Source organism: Vulpes vulpes, chromosome 6, assembly GCF_048418805.1.
Source record: "Vulpes vulpes isolate BD-2025 chromosome 6, VulVul3, whole genome shotgun sequence".
NCBI lineage: Eukaryota > Metazoa > Chordata > Mammalia > Carnivora > Canidae > Vulpes > Vulpes vulpes.
The window spans coordinates 78,669,367-78,688,080 of record NC_132785.1 but is presented as its reverse complement, the minus strand read 5'-3'; the positions used below and the strand labels follow the sequence as shown (position 1 = coordinate 78,688,080).

Genomic DNA, 18,714 nt, shown 5'->3' with positions numbered 1-18,714 from the left:
CAAGATTTCAGTAGAGGTAGTAACTGCAGATGTAGTGGAAATAGCAAGAGAACTAGAACTAGAAGTGGAGCCCGAAGATATGACTGAATCACTACAATCTCATGGTAAAACTTTAATGAATAAGAAGTTGCTTCTTAGGGATAGGCAAAGAGAGTAGTTTCTTGAAATGAAATCCATTCCTGGTAAAGATGTTGTGAAGATTGTAATGACAATATTGTAATGACAATAAAGGATTTGGAATATTACATTAACTTAGCTGATAAAGCAGCAGGATGGTTTGAGAGGATTGACTCCAGTGTGGGTAAAATGCTATCAAACAGCTTTGCATGCTACAGAAAAATAATTTGTAAGAGTCAATTTGACACATAAAGCTTAATGTGCCAAACTTTATTTTTTTTATTTTAAGAAATTGCCACATCCACCCTATCTTTCAGCACCCACCATCCTGATTAGTCAGTAGCCATCACATGAAGGTAAGATCCTCCACCAGCAAAAACAAATTGGTGAAAGCTCAGATGATGGGTTTTTAGCAATAAAATATTTTTTAATTAAGTCATGTACACTTAGACCTAATGCTATTGTACACTTAATAGACTACAATATACTGTAAAAAGAATTTGTATATGCACTGACTGGGAAACCAAAAAATTCATTTGACTTGGCCTTATTACAATATTCGCTTTATTGTAATGGTCTGGAACCAGACCCACAGTGTCTCAGAGGTGTGTGTGTGTGTGTGTGTGTGTGTGTGTGTGTGTCAAAAATTGTGATGGTTTAATTTATAGGGAAATTCTTATGCTAAAAAGTAAAAAGATAATTCTTTTCAATGGAATTTTAATATACATACTTACAATATACGTGCTGTAAAACATACAATTTAAATATGTATATTAAAATAATATGTATATTGAAATTATTATTTAAAAAATAAGTGGACATAACCAGTTTGAGAAAAGAAGGGAGGGAGCAGCCTTCTATGTCTCTCTGGGAAGTAATTCCTAGAGTAAATAGTAAGTAGCAGTAAGTGGAGGAGCTCTGCTGTGGGACTTTGACCAGGAGTGTGCTTAAGTAAGATAGAAAATGCCTTGGGATGTAGAACACTGCCTACCACATAAAAGGGAAGATGAAGTAGAAATCAGTAGCCCTTTATTAGGCCCTTGTGAGGACTTTGACTTTTACTCCCAAGTGAGATGAGGAGCCATGAAAAAGTTTTGAACCGAGGAGTGACATGATCTAATATTTCAAAAAGAACACTAACAGAAGAAAGTGGTGGTTGCCACAGAGAAGAGGGATGGGAGGATGAGCAAAGTGGGTAAAAAGGGATAGGAGATACAAGCTTCCTGTTATGGAATGAATAAGTCATGAGAATAAAAGGCACAGCAGAGGGAATATAGTCAATGATACTGTAATAGTACTGTATGACAACACATAATAGCTACAATTGTGGTGAGCATAGCATGATGTATAGAGAAATTGAATCTATTTTGTACACTGAAACAAGAAAAAGGAATATTTCAGATGCTGTGTTGGAAATAGTTTGTAGCAAGACGGGTAGAAGCAACGGGCTGGGTCAGGAGGCCTTTGTAGTAATCCAGGCAAGAGATGATGGTGCTATGGACCAGTGTGGGAGCAATGAAAGTAGTGAGTAGTTTGATTCTGTATTTTTATCTGGAGGTCTTCTAGAAGTAGAATATAAGTATTAAAAATTAGACTTGTTTATTTGATATTATAATGCCCTTTTAATTACTCCTTCAGTATATCAAAATATTTTTCCATTGGCTATTTTTATTCATTTTGTTTTCCTTTTGTTAATGATTTATACTTTTAAAAAAAGAGAGAAAATACCTAGGGTTTGAATAGTTTATTTTCTGAAAATATGGCTTATCTTTGCTATTTAGCTCCTTCTTCCACAGAGTACTTTCAAACAGTGCCCTGTTCATATAGGCCTTATGGATTAGCCTGTCAGATTGCCCCAGAAACTTCTAGTCTTCCTTACTACAGTCACTTGGGATTTTCCTTTCCCTCTTGTCTCCTCCCTCACTGCCTGCTTCATATAAACCCATTACTTTCTTGAATTTACTTGAGTCTGGCCCTCGTGTGAGTTACAGGCTCAAGATGCTAGGACTAAGTGGAAAGGAAGAAGCAGTTAGTACTCTTCACAAGAATTCTTTGCCCCAAATCGCTGGTCTAATCACCTGTAACCACAGGCCCAGATAAATCTGTTTTCCTACCCAGACATTCATCATGTGTACTCTTCTATGACATCTCTTCAGTGGACAAGGAAAAGGGGAGCAAACAAGGGCAGAATTGAGCATTTATGCAAATGTTGCTAGTTACTTCAAAAAAGAATCAAAATCTCACTCTTAGGAACATCAAAAGGACAGTTTTGGTTCGACAAAGAAGAAGGTAGTCACCTGAAGCAAAAGACTGACCTTCCATAGCTTAGGCCCACCTCTCAAACCTAACACACTCCTGATACCAAACCCCAATTAGAGTCACCACAGTAGTCATGGGACTGGGTAAGGTCCAGCTGTATTGCCAGCACTGCAGAAAGCTCATGAGATGTGTCCTTAACAACCCCTTAAATGCAAAACTAGTTTTCTCAGAGAAACAGCAGTATTATAAGGGTAAATACCATTATTATTCCTACTTTTACAGGTGCTGAAACTGAACCACAATAGTTTAGTGAACTTGCCAGTCATACAGAGAAATGACTGCCTGGTTTTCTAATTTTTTTTAATGAAATTTTCTAACACACACAAAAATAGACACAATGAACCAACCTATCACCCATATTCAGTAATTTAAGGATTTTGCCACATTTCTTTCTTTTATCTTTACTGACGTATTTTAAAACAAGTCCAAGATATCAAAATCATTTTACACTACACACTTTAGTAGAAAGCTCTGAAAACTGTGGGGTTTTTTTATATGAACACAAGACTATTAATATACATTAACAAAGTTATTAATAATTCCTTATTCTCATCCAATTTTTCTAAAATGAGTCCTTTTAAAACCTTTATTTCTATGCCAGGAGACAAAAATTCATGGACATAAGAAGCTTACTTGCCCTAACTTTTCACATCGTTGACACACGGTACATATTTTAATAATTGAACAAAGAGTAGGAGAGAAGTCTATAGGCTCAGTTCCTAAGTTGTAAGTACTTAATGATCTGATAGCTCTAGATCTAAAACTGATGGATTTTTGTAATAGGATTAAAAAAGAATGCAGACAGGTTGAAGAAATTCATTCTCTTTTGGCAATAGTATGGCCTTTTGCATGTTTCAGAAGATTGATTATCAAACACTGTTTATGGTTTTGTGCTCTCACAACACATGGAAGATGTGTTGCAGAGGGACTAGTAATAGTAAGTAGGTTGTATCCTATTAATATTACCCTAGGAATAGAGTTAAACTAAGTTGAAGAATTAAGATGAAAGAACACTTTGAAACCAACTGTAATGCTTTCCCAGTATGTTTTTATTACAGGCTTTTGAGCAAGTGCATGCTATAGACATTGTGCAGGAATATGGCTTCACCATATGATCTATAGTCTGATTTCAACACAACATATTTGAAAGCTGCCATTGAGTTGTCAGTGGGGTTTGTTTTCTGTTTTGCTAAATTTAAAAGTGAATTATTGTTTTCCGTATCAATTAAAAATTTCTCATTTTGAATGGAACAATAAGTATCCAAAAACTTGTTTCCACAAATGTCCATCAGATTCTACTCTAAAATATGCCACTTAGGATTCTTCCAATAACTTTCATCAAGACCACTGTATTCAAGGACATGGTTTAATTATAAGAAACAACATGAAATGGGAGTCAGAACCCAGGTCCTCTACCTAGCTCTGCCCTAACTAGTATTGCAGTCTTAAACAATTTACTTCAATTTCTTGATTTCAAAGAAATTATTGAATTGGATAATTCCATGAATCATTCTAGCTTTAAAAGTATGTCTGTGATTACATCTGTAAGGAAAATTTGTATTATTAGTTCTACAGTAACAAGATTATTACCATTTCATTTTTGCAAATAGGAAGAATTTTTTAAATTGCCCTCAGTGGCATGTTTCTAACATTGCTGGGGTATTTTTAGTATTGTATTAAAAATTAATATGGTATAGTAGGAACTACAACAAATATTCCAGAGATTCTCCTTATATTAACTTGTTAAATTTTACTAGTTTACAGGTTGTTAGGGTTTTGTGGTTTTTTTTTAGTGATTTTAACATGAATAAAGTTCTTATAAATGTGAAAGCTATGTGCAGCTAGTTTAAATTTCTTTTGTGAGTTCTGGTTGAAGTGGCAATGTAGGAAGACTTTGAACTCACCTTCTCTATGGAACACACCAAATTACATCTATTAATAGAACAATTCTCCTGAAAAAGATCTAAGGGCTGACTGAACAGGCACTGAACAATCAATGATAAATGGCAAGAGAACGACGAGAGACAGAGAGATGTGACATGGTTTAAAAGACTTACTGGCATATTCAGCTACAGCTCTGCCCAGCCAACAAAAATCACCAAGCACACACATTCTGCATATGGGACACCCTACAGAAGTCCACTACTCCAGCTTTAGGAGGTGTAGCTGTTTCACCTAATTCATAGAAACAAACACAGAAAGTCAAGCAAAATAGGGACACAGAGGATTGTGCTCCCAAAGAAAGAACAAAACCTCAGAAAAAGAACTAAATGAAACAGAGAAGCAGTGTGCCCAATAAAGAACTTAAAGTAATGGTCATAAAAATATTCAATAGGTGAGAAAAAAGAATGGAAGAACTCAGGGAGACCTTCAATAAAAAGAAAATACTTAGAAAGATCATTTTAATTCAATAAGAGTTAGTACAAGAGCAAGTGAAAAACACACTAGAGGGAATCAGTAGTAGTTTAGAGGTTGCAGAAGAACATATCAGCAATCTGGACAACGGGATAATAGAAAGCACACAAGCTGAGCAGTAAAAAAAAAAAAAATTTTAAATGAGGATAGATTAAGAGATCTCTTAAAATCAAGTGAAAAATGTTCACATTATAGGGTTTTCAGAGAAAAGTGCAGAAAACTTATTTGAAGAAATAATAACTGAAAACTCCCCTAACATAGAGAGGGAAATAGACATCTAAGTCCAAGGAGCAGAGAGTTCCAAACAAGATGAACCCAAAGAGGTCATAATAATAGCACGTAATAATTAAAATGTCAAAGGTTAAAGATAGAGAATCTTAAAACCAGCTAGAGTGAAACAAAAAGTTACCTACATGGAAAACCTGTAAGACTGTCAGCTGATTTTTCAGCAGAAATTTTGCAAGCCAGAAGAAAGTGGCAAGTGCTGAAAGGAAAAACCTACAACTAAGAATACTCTACTTGGCAAGGTTACCATGCAGATTTGAAGGAGAGATAGTTTCCCAGAAAAGAAAAGATAAAGGAGTTTATCACCACTAACCCAGCCTTACAAGAAATGTTAAAGGGATTCCTATAAGTGGAAAGGAAATGGCCATAATTAAACATAAGAAAAACGAATAAAAACATGTAAAATACAACAACATATACACAAAAGTGGAGAAGGGAGTAAAGGGAAAAGAAGGAGAAAAAGAAAAAAAATTTTTTTTTCTAAAGAATGTATTTGAACTTAAGGACCATCAAATTAATATGGACTGCTATATACTTTGGGTGACATATATGAACCTCATGGTAACCACAAACCCAAAACCCATGATAGATACACCAAAAGAGAAAGAAAGCCAAATAAAACACTGTAGATACTAATTGATCACAGAGCAAGAGAAGAAGAAAGGAACAAAGAAGAACTACAAAAACAACCAACAAACAAAATTTTCAAATAGCAATAAGTACATACCTATCAATAATTACTTTAAATGTAAATGGCCTAATGCTCCAATCAAAAGAGTAGATTAAAAAAAAAGACCGATCTATATGCTACCTATAAGAGACTCATCTCAGACTTAATGATGCCTACAGACTAAAAGTGAAGGGACAGGAAACATACACTATGTAAAAGAAAGTTAAAAAAAAAAAAAAGCTGGGATTGTAATACTTCTATCAAACAAAATGGACTTTTAAACAGACTGTAACAAAGAAGGGCATTACATAATACTAATGGAGTCAGTCCATCAAGAAGATATAACTGTAAATATCTGTGCCCACCTGATACTGGAGCACCTAAATACATAAAGCAAATATTAATGAACATAGAGAAATTGATGGTAATACAGTAGAGGACATTAATACTCTGCTTATATCAATGGATGGATAATTTGGACAGAAAATCAGTAAGGAAACAATGTCTTTGTTTTTGTTTTGATTTGTTTTAAAAGTTTATTTATTTTAGAGAAAGAACATTCATGAGCGGAAGAAGGAGAAAATCTTTTTTAAGATTTTTTTTTTGAGAGAGAGAGAGAATGAGCAGGGTGTGGGGCAGAAGGAAAAACAGATTCCTCACTAAGGAGACAACCTGATGCGGGGCTTGATCCCAGGACTCCAGGATCATGACCTGAGCCAAAGGCAGATGCTTAACTGACTGAGCCATCCAGATACCCCATGAGAGAGAATCTCAAGCAGACTCCATGCTGAACGCAGAGCCTGACATGGAGTTTGATCTCACAACTCTGAGATCACGACCTGAGCTGAAATCATGGGTTGGATGCTTAACCAACTGCACCACCTAGGAACCCCTATAAGGAAGCAATGTCTTTGTATGACATATTGGACCAGCTGGTTATAACAGATACATACAGAATATTCCATCCAAAAACAACAGAATACACATTCTTTTCAGGTGTAAATGGAACATTCTCCAAAACAGACCACCTATTAGGCCATAAAACAAACCTCAATAAATTTAAGAAAATTGAAATCATACCATACTTTTTTTCCCACACATCAATGTAAACCTAGAAATGAATCGCAAAGAAAAAAAAAAAAACAGGGAAAACTACAAACACGTGGAGATGAAACAACATGACACTAAACAACCAATAGGTCAATGAAGCAATCAAAGAAATAAAAAATTACATGATGACAAATGAAAACACAATGATCCAAAATCTCTGGGACACATCAAAAGCAGTTCTAAGAGGGAAATATATAGCAATACAGGCCTAAGGAATAAGAAACAAGAACAAACTCAAATAATCAGTATTATGCCTAAAGGAACTAGAAAGAGAAGAACAAAACCCAGGATGAGTAGAAGAAAGGAAATAATAAAGATCAGGGCAGAAGTAAATGACATAGAGACCAAAAAAAAAAAAAATTAATAAAATCGAGTTCTTTGCAAAGATAAACATGATTAACAAACCCTTAACCATTAAGAAAAAAAGAGAGGGGCACCTAGGTGGCTCAGTTGGCTAAGCATCTGCCTTTGGCTCAGGTCATGATCCCAGGACCTTGGGATCCAGCTCTATATTAGGCTCCCTGCAGGAGCTCTCTCTGCATTGGGCTCCCTCCCCCTCTCCCTCTGCCTGCCACTCCCCCTGCTTGTGCTCTCTCACTCTCTCTGTCAAATAAATAAAATCTTTTAAGAGAGAGAGAGAGAACACAAAATCAGAAATGAGAGAAAAAAATAAATGCAAGAGGAAAAGTAACTCATACCACAGAAATACAAAGGATTATAAGTGAATATTGTAAACAATTACATGCCAACAAATTGGTCAGCCTGAAAGAAATGGATAAATTCCTAGCAACATTTAATCTTCCAAAACTGAACCAGAAAAAAAAAATAATTTTAACAGACCAATTACAAGTAATTAAATTTAATCAGTATTCCAAAACAACCAAAGAATAAAAGTCCAGGACCACATGGATTCACAGATGAATTCTACCAGACATTGAAAAATGAGTTAATACCTATTCTCAAACTATTTCAAGAAAATAGAAGAGGAAAGAAAACTTGCAAATGCATTCTATGAAACATTACTCTGATACCAAACCCAAACAGACACCACAGAAAAAGAAAACTACAGGCCAGTGTCCCTGATGAACCTATGTGCAGATATCCTCAGCAAAATATTAGCAAAGTGCATACAAAATACATTTAAAAGATCATTCACCACATTCAGGTGGGATTTATTCCTGGGATGCAAGGATAGTTCAGTATTCGCAAATCAAGCATCCATCATACACCACATCACAAAATGAAGGATAAAAGTCGTATCATTTCAGTAGATGCAGAAAAAGCATTTGACAAGATTCAGCATCCATTCATGATTTAAAAAAAAAAAAAAAAACCTTTCAACAAAACTGTGTTAGAGGGGACATACCTCAACATTTTAAAAGGCCATATATGAAAAGCCCACAATTGACATCATCCTCAGTGGTGAAAAACTGAGAGCTTTCTAGGTCAGAAACAAGATAAGGGTGTCCACTCTCACCACTGATCTTCAAAAGAGTACTAAAAATCCTAGCCAAAGCAATCAGACAAGAAAAAGCATTAAGACATCCATATTGGTAAAGATCAAGTTAAACTGTCACTGCTTGCAGACAACATGATACTAAACATAGAAAATCCCAAAGATTCCACCAAAAGATTACTGGGAGTAATAAATGAATGGAGTAAAGTGGCAGGATATAAAATCAATACCCAGAAATTGGTAGCATTTTTCTACACTAACAATGAAGTTGCAGAAAGATGTGTGTGTGTATATATATACATACACATACATATATATATACATGCACACACACATACCATTACAGTATATATACCATTTACAGTTACAGCAAAAAAATAAAATACATAGGAATAAACTTAACCAAAGAGGTGAAACGCCTGTACCCTAAAAACTATAATATAAACACTGATGAAAGAAATTAAAGAAGATTCAAAGAAATGGAAAGATATTCCAAGCTTATGGATTGGAAGAATTAATATTGTCCACATGTTCATATTACCCAGAGCAATCTTCAGAGTTAATGCAATCCCTATCAAAACACCAACAGTAATTTTTCACAGAAATAGAATAATACTAAAATTTGTATCAAACCATAGAAGATCCTGAATAGTCAAAGCATTCCTGAGAAAGAATAACAAAGTTACAGGTATCATAATTCCAGACTTCAAGTTATATACAAAGCTATAGTAGAACAGTATGGTACTGGTACAAAGATAGACACTTAGATCAATAGAACAAAATAGAAAATCTATAAGTAAACCCATAATTATATGTTCCATTAATCTTCAACAAAGCAGGAAAGAATACCCAATGAGAAAAAGATAGTCTTTTCAACAAACAATGTTGGGAAAACTGGTCAGCTACATGCAAAAAGATGAAACTACACTACTTTCTTACACCATACACAAAGTAAACTCAAAATGAATTAAAGACCTAAATATGAGACCTAAAACTATAAAAATTGTAGAAGAGAATACAAGCAGTAATTTTCCTGGCTTCAGCCGTAGCAACATCTTTCTAGATATGTCTCCTAAGGCAAGAGAATAAAGGCAAAAATAAACTATTGGGGCTATATCAAACTAAAAAGCTTTTGCACAGCAAAGGTAGCCATCAAGAAAACAAAAAGACAATCTACAGAATGGGAGAAGGTATTTCTTTTTTTTTTTTATTTTTTTTTTATTTATGATAGTCACAGAGAGAGAGAGAGGCAGAGACATAGGCAGAGGGAGAAGCAGGCTCCATGCACCGGGAGCCCGATGTGGGATTCGATCCCGGGTCTCCAGGATCACGCCCTGGGCCAAAGGCAGGCGCCAAACCGCTGCGCCACCCAGGGATCTTTTTTTTTTTTTTTTTTTAATTTTTTTTTATTTATTTATGATAGTCACAGAGGAGAAGGTATTTCTAAATGATGTATCTGATAAGGGGTTAGTATCCAAAATATATATAAAGAACTTAATACAATCAATACCAGAAAAAACAATCCAATTTAAAAATGGGCAGAGTACTTGAATAGACATTCTTCCAAAGACAATGCAGATAGCCGACACATGAAAAGATGTTCAACATCACTAATCATTAGGGGAATGCAAATCAAACTGTTAGAATGACTAAAATCAAAAAGACAAGAACAAGTGTTGGCAAGGATTTGGAGAAAAAGGAACCCTCTAGCACAGTTGACGGGAATTTAAATTGGTACAGCCACTGTGGAAAACAGTGTAGCAGTTCCTCAAAATATTAAAAATAGAAATACCATATAACCAAATAATTCCACTATTGGTTATATACCTAGAGAAGATATGTAGTTAGATGTATATATATCTAAAGGCCATATGTTCCCATGTTTATTGCAGTGTTATTTACAACAGCCAAGAAATGGAAGCAACAGAAGTGTCCAATAGACAAATGGATAAGGAAAATGTGATAACACACACACACAATGTAGTATTACACAGTCATAAAAAAGAATGAGATCATGCCATTTGAAACAACATGGATGAACCTAAGGGTATTATACTAACTGAAGGCAGACTGAGAAAGAGAAATGGCATATGATTCTACTCATAAATGGAATCTAAAAGAAGTGCATAAAGAAACAAAAGGCTAAATCAGAACTATAAATAGACGCAACAAACTGATGGCTGCCATAGGGAAGGGGATTAGGCAAATTGGGTGAAAGGGAAAAGGAGATACAGGTCTCCATTTATGGAATGAGTAAGTCACAACGATAAAAAGTGGAGCATAAGGAATACAGTCAAGGATATTGTAATAGCGATGTAATGGGATAGAAGGTAGGTGGTGAACATAGCATAATGTATAAACTTGTCAAATCACTAAGTTGTACACCTGAACCTAATGTAATGTGTGTCACCTATATTCAAAACAAATTTCTTGTGAATACCCTAGTAGCATATATCTACAAAACAGAATATTTGAAAATACAAGGAAAAGAAAAAATTCACATGAGATCACTGGCAAACATGATGTATCTTTTGCAAAACTGGAATAATAATCTATGTGTGATTTTGTACCTTTTTCCTCTAATATTATATCTTGTTCATTATTTACATCATCAAACCCCTGTCATGCACTACAAAGGTACAAATCCAGAATACTGGCAATACCAAATACTGGCAAAGATGTGGAACAACAGGAACTCTTTTTGCTAGAAGAAATGCAAAATGGTATGACCACTATGAAAAAAAGAGTTGGCAGTTTCTTACCAAATTAAACATACTCTTACCATACGATCCAGTAATCATCCTACTTAGTATTTACTAAAAGGAGTTGAAATCATATGTCCACAAAAACCTGCTCACAGATGGTTATAGCAATTTTATTCATAATTGCCAAACATTGGAAACAACCAAGATGTCCTTCAGTTGGTGAATGTATAAATTAACTTTAGTACATCTAGGCAGTGGAATTATTATTTAGCACTAAAATAAATTGAGCTACTAAGCCATGAAAAGACGTAGAGAAACCTTAAGTGTATATTACTAAGTAAAGAAGGCAATCTGAAAAACCTATGATTCCAACTATGTGATATTCTGGAAAAGGCAAAACTCTGAAGGCAATAAAAAGATCAGTGGTTGCCAGGAGTAGGTAGAAGAAAAGATGAATAGGCAGAGCACAGAGGATTTTTAGAACAATGAAAAAAATTATGTACAATATCATCATGATAGATATATGTCTCTACACATTTGTCCAAACCTATAGAATGTACACCAGGAGGGAGCCCTAGGTAGACTATGAACTTTGGGTGATTAGGATTTGTCAGATTAGGTTCATCCTTCCTAAAAAATGTACATTCTCGTGAGTGATATTGATAATAGTATGTTTAACATTCTGCTCTAAAAGATGACTATATCAGTGAAGCATCTTCTGACAGTTTGGTTTCAGAGAAGTAAACTCCATAACCCAAAGGATTATTAGCCCTAAAATTGTTTATATTGCAGACACTTTGTGCATTAGTCCATAATATGAGAATTAGTTGGTTGGTTTTAATTATGACTGTACTATTAATAGATAAAAAATTATGTTTTACATGTTTAAATTACAAGTTTTCCACCCATTTACCAACTTGAGTCTGAAACAAATGACCCTTAACTTCAGTTGTACTTCTTTGCATTTATAAATATTTTCATATGCAAAGGGCTCCTAATCAGAAGCCAAGAAGACTCTTAATTAAAAATAGCCAATACTGTTAAAATATTCATGCTACTCAAAGCAATCTACAGATTTAATGCAACCCGTATCAAAACACCAACAATATTTTTCACAGAACTAGAACAAATAATAGTAAAATTCGTATGGAATTACAAAAGATCCCGAATAACCAAAGCAATCTTAAGAAAGAATAACAAAGCTGGAAGTATCACAATCCCAGAACTCAAGATATACTACAAAGCCATAATAATCCAAACAGTATGCTGTTGCCACAAAAATAGACACAAAGATCAATGGAACAGGACAAAGAACCCAGAAATAAGCCCGTGATTTTATGGTCAGTTAATCTTCAACAAAGCAGGACAAGAATATGCAATGGGGAAAAGATAGTCTCTTCAAGTGGTGCTGGGAAAGCTGGACAGCTGCATGCAAAAGAATGAAATAGGACCACTTGCTTACACCATACACAAAAATAAACTCAAAATGGATTAAAGGCCTAAGTATAAGACCTGAAACCATAAAATTTCTAGAAGAAAACAAAGGCAGTAGTTTCTTTGACATCAGCCATAGAAACATTTTTCAAGATACATTTTCTCGGGCAAGGGAAACAAAAAATAAACTATTGGGACTACAAAAGGAAAAAAAAAACACCAACAACTCTTGCACAGTGAAAGAAACCATCAACAAAACAAAAAGGCAACCTACTGAATGGAAGGTTCTCAAATGCTACATCTGATAAAGGGTTAATATTCAAAATATAAAAAGAACTTATTCAACTCAACACCAAAAAAGCCCCAAATAATCTAATTGAAAAATGGGCAGAAGACCTGAATAGACATTTTTCCAAAGAAGACATGTAAGTGGCTAATAGACACATGAAAAGATGCTGAACATCACTAATCCTTAGGGAAATGCAAATCAAAACCACAATGAGATATAATCACCTTACCCCTGTCAGAATGGCTAGATCCAAAAGGATAAGAAATAACAAGTGTTGGTGAGCATGTGGAAAAAAAGGAACCTTTGTGTAATGTTGCATGGAAGTTTCTTTAAAAAGTTAAAAATAGAATTACCATATTATGATCCAGTAATTCCAACAGTGGGTATTTATCCAAAGAAAATGAAAAAGAAAAAGAAAATGAAAAGACAAATTCAAAGACACATGCGCTCCTGTGTTTATTGTCGCATTATTTTCAATAACCAAGACATGTAAGCAACTCAAGTGCCCCATTAATAGATGAATGGATAAAGAAGTGACACACACACACACTCAGCCATAAAAAAGAATGAGAGCCATTTGTAACAATATGGAAGGAGCTAGAGGGTCTGATGCTAAGTGAAATAAGTCAGAGAAAGACACATACCACATGATTTCACCAATATGTATAATTTAAGAAACAACTAAAGAACACAGTAAAAAAGACAAACCAAAACCAAAAAAACCCAGACCTTAAATAGAGAAAACTGGTGGTTGCCAGAGGGGAGGTGGGTAAGGGGGATGGGTTGAAATAGATAAAGGAGATTAAGAATACTCTTATTGAGATGAGCATAGTAATATATAGAAATGTTGAATCATTTTAATGTATACCTGGAACTCATAATAACAGTGTACATTTATTATACTTCAGTAAATAAAATGGTTTTCTCAAATAAAAATAGAAAATACCACACACACACACACACACCCCCCCGAAAAAAAGAAAGAAAGAAAATACTGCCCACATTAGGCTCCCTGCTCAGCACGGGAGTGTGCTTCTCCCACTCCCTCTGCTGCTCCCCCTGCTTGTGCTCTTACAATCATGCTTGGCTCTCAATCTCACAAATAAATTAATAAAATCTTTTGAAAAGAGAAAAAATACTTAAGATTTCCATTTTTAAGTAAATCATACATACCACGTTATCTATGAAAGAATTCAAAAATAAACTATTTTGCCCATTTGCTTAGATTTTTATCTAGGTATTAATGTAGATTTTATCAAAAAATACAGCCTGAAAATACAAAAGTAAACTGTCTCCTAAAAATCCTAAATTAAGATTACCCTGTGAGCTAATGTGAACAATACCAAAACAACAACATAAAAACCACCTTAAGTACCTAATTTAAGAGGCCTTATTTTCTTTGAGGGGTTAACTGAGAAGAGACAGTAGACAATCTAACATTTTTGTAGGGAAAATATATGGCTAGGATTTTTTGAGGATAATAAAATTTCTAAAGTAAAGCGTTTTTATTTCCACCTAGACCGGGAAATTCTTTATAACATTTTTGTTGTGGTGGTGGAGGTTGACAGCTGTGAGTTGGATTGATTGAAATGTGGCATTTCTGATAGAAAAGTCCTTTTAGAATATGAAAGCTTGCCAACAAAATTGACAAACAGCACTCGAGGCCCAAAATAAATTAGGTTTTAGTCCTCACATAAATGTACTTAATTTTGCTTGACCTCTTACCTACTTTTGTGGGTAAGATTGCAGATAACTAAAGTATCATCATGTTTAGAAAAAATTAGGTGTTGCTAATGTGATAGGTTTTTGTCTTTTTAAATAAAAACTATTTTATTTCACAAAAAAAACTGCAGTCAGTGGATTTTGCATTTTGGACACTTACTTTCTCATGCAATGCTCTTTCAACACCAACTTTATTTCTCCAGAGCAACCCTTTAAAAACATGAATAATATTATTCTTGCTGATGATAATGTGGTTTATGTTGATTGTCTCAGTAAGTGACACTAAGTATTTCATTCAGACCAGTGTGTATAGTATATGAAAAAGAATTATAAATACTTAAAAGATTTGTGCCAAGAAAATATAATATTTAATATTTTTGAGCATCATTACTTAATGCTGTGAGCTTGGCAATGAACATTACCTGGTAAATAGATTCCAGCTAGAGAAAGCTATTGAATTGGGGAGGGATAAGTGTGATATGGGAATGGACAAAATCTTTCATATACAATTCTGTAATGGGAATTGTGAAGTTCATTTTTGGGTAATATCTAGATTATTTGATCACATACAGAAGCACTGAGTTGTGGTCTAATTATCATTAGGAATTTTAGATTGCTGAGTAGCTGAAGAAATTCAGTGCTGCTTGTCAATAAAATTTAAGTGCTTAGGAAAATGACATTGCAAGAATATCTTAGTCACAATTGAAAAGGAAAACAGAGATAGAAAAAACTTTGGTTTTAGATTGAGTATATCTAAACAGCTGTGAAACATTAATTGGGGCAATGTTTTATTAAATTCTACTCTTAAGTGCTAATAACTATGACAGATATATAGTTACCATTATGCCAAGAATTGCCAAAATATAAAAATTTTTTGTTAAGTCTTGGCTGTTAGCCATGATTGTGAAAGACAATTTTTCTGCTTTTGTTTTTTTTTTTAATCTATGAGAACTTTTATATTCCATCACTAGGACATCTTCTTTATTTACCACATATAGTACAGCAAAATTAAAACCACAATTCATTAAATGAACTCCCAGTTCCACTTGTGGCACCTTGGTAAGTAGTAGTCTCTGATAATTCTTAAGGAAGTTTTTGGACTAACTGGATTGAAGGAGTAGAAAAAGAGGAGATTAGAGAACAAAAGAGAGGATAGATTATCTGTCTGGAGAACATGGGTGATCTCTCTCTCTCTCTCCATTGTCACAGAGACCACCAAATGCCGGAAAAAAGGAACACCCAGACCTGGACACCAGTGATGTAGATTGAAATGTTTGGGAAAAATAAAAAATAAACACCAGCATAGTCATCTTAAATTCTGTGGGCCTAATTATAGTAAATAAGTGGAGAAAACTTGCCATTTAGACGAAATGTATAATCCATGGTTAATTTCATTTCCCCTGCCTATGTATCTTTCCATTCCTGTTTCTCTTATATGGGAGAACTTGCTTTTGAATCAGTCATAGCTGGAAGCCTGCATTTTTCCAGGTCTGAGATACATACAGACAGTGAAGGTTAAATATGATGTCTTCAAGATAAGTGAGTTACAGTAAATGGAAAGTCAGAAATGAAATCACGGTGAAAAAAGGTGAGCTTATTTGCTCCATTGATTTAAAATGGTTGTCCTCTTGATCATTTGTACTCTTTTAAAGTTGATGAATTTGGTTTGTATTTGAGTTAATGGGAAAAATGAAGGAAGATCATGTAGGTTTTCTGCCATGTATGTGCAACATACATTAGCTTTATAATTAAGATGTACTTGGGTTGTAGGACTTTTTTTAAATTATGGATAACATTTTCTGAAATCAATTCCTAACTTTTTATAGTTAAAAATTAGTCACTGATTCTTAAAGTTCATATTGTTACATTTAGTCAGAAAGCAAGCTGAAAAATGGTGTGGGCCTTCTACTAAATATTTTAACCATAAAAGCAGTAGTATTAGCTATATATCCTTAATTATATTTCTGCTGACGACAGTATGTTTTTAAATGAAGCTAGCCAGAAAACTAAAATATGCACATTATATTCTTTAGAACAACACTATTCAATAAAAATATAGGCCATACATGTATTTTGAATTTTTCTAGTAGCCATATTAAAAAGTTTTTAAAAAGATGAAATTAGTTTTAATATTTTTAACCTAATATATCCAAATAAATATTATTTTTTCAATATGTGATCAATATAAAACACTTAATGAGATTGTATATTTATTGTACTGTCTAAATGTATTTTTATACTTAGAGCACATCTCAGTTCTGACTAGCCACATTTCAAGTATTTAGTAGCTACATTCCTCAGTAATGCAGATTTAGAATATGACAGAAAGAATATTACTAGTATGATATTAATAATTCATGTTTGTTCCTGTCTCTCCTGGGAACACAAATAAGTCTTTTTATTTGTGAAAAGATGTTTTATCAGTATCTCTTTTTATAAATAATAAATTTAAATACTTTTATAGGGTCATTTTGGTAGTAGATACAGTGAAATATTTTCTGACTCACCTGGTATTATTGCCTTGCTATTCTATGGAAATATATGAAGAAGTGTTCTAAGCCCTTTGTGGTGCTAACCTTTTATTTTAAGGCAGATTTAGTTCTCTGTTTCATAAAAGAACTCCTGATAGGAAAAACAAAGTAATGAAAGACATAATTATTTGGAATAGCTGTCAATACCCCTAATCTTTAATTTCCCTTTACATAGAAGATCTATCTAGAAGAAAACTTATTTTTTTAATTGATTAAAAACATTACCCTTAAAATAGTTCTCCATATGATGTAATTATCTTTTCCAAAATCTATCCCAGGCCCCCTCCCCTTATGTATCTATTTCCTATTGTTCTCATTTATATTATGGTCTTGATTACTATTTCTATATTTAGGTAACTCTTGAACTTACCTTCCCAAATATTCATTTGTTGAGCAAATACTCATTGAACCTATTTTGTGTCAAAAAGTATTTCTAGGTACTTATAAGAAACAGTTTACCTCTCTCATGAGAGAGATAACAAATCATAGTAAAGCATATTACAGTTTAATAAAAGCATTTTACAAAGTCCCATGGAATGGCTAAATCTTCAGAGGCTGAGAGGATTGCCTCAGAAAAGGCTTTAATAGAATATGTGGCATTCAGATATAGAAAGCTAAATAGAGGTTTACCAGGCAGACCAGGAGAGGGAAAGATACTACATTTAAAAATTAGTAAGTAGCCCCAGTATAGCTTTTTTGAACCATATTTTGAAGGACCTCATTTTATCAAGCCATTTGCCTTTTTCTTGTAGCCAGTTAGGGGTGTGATCCCTTAGGGATTTTTAATCAAGGGAATACAAAATTCAGTTTTGTATATAAGTGTGATTCAAGAGCATTCCTATTTGCACAGGAACCTGTTGGGAGACACCTATTTGTGCCCCAGGGCAGACCTGCCAACATTGGTCTAACTGGATCCTGAAGCAGCCCTGTGAACCAACTCCGTCCTCACTCAGCCATGGTTGATGCAACATCTAGAAACCCGGCAGATGGCATACCTGTCAGTGCACCTGGAGACAGGCCTGCAGAATCTGGTTCCAGCTGTGGACCCTGAAACAATCCTAACACTCAGTTCTAGCCCCTCTCTGCTGCAATCCTGGGCACTCCTGCCGTCCCTGAGGCCCATCCCGTGGCAGAACAGGAGCCCTCCCAGAGCCCTGACAGGAACTACCCCTGCCCACACACCTAGTAACACGCCAACTGTCTGCGGGCCTAATAGCAGACCTTTGTCCCAGCATCAGCTCTACTGACCAAGGATTCAGAGGCAGTCCTGTCCACCAAGAGACCGGACAGGATCCACACCTGTCCAGGTGTCTGGTAATGGGGTCTACAAATCATAGACCCCAGTGTGGGCCCAGCAGCAGCTTGTGACCTGGCTTCAGCCCAACTTGACTGTGGTCCTGGAGGCAATCTCATCAGTCCAGAGACCCAATAGGAGGAGTTCTTTACCTACAGAAACTTGTCTATAAAAATCAGAAGAGGTATTTGTTCCTCCAAATGCAGACACCAATTCAAGGCTACATAAATCATTAAAAATCAGGCAAACATGGAACCACCAAAGGAAACTAATAAAGCTCCAGTAACCAACCTCAAGGAAATTGCCTGACAATTCAGAACAATTATCTCAAAGAAGCTCAGTTACATGCAAGAGAACACAGACAGCT

General features: G+C 34.6%; 1 protein-coding gene across 1 annotated transcript in view; it reads left to right on the top strand.

Annotated features, from left to right (window-relative positions):
- Nucleotides 1–18,714, top strand: part of FBXO33 (F-box protein 33) — a 32,614-nt gene that overhangs the window by 8,698 nt on the left and 5,202 nt on the right. The gene's annotated exons all lie outside the window — the stretch shown is intronic.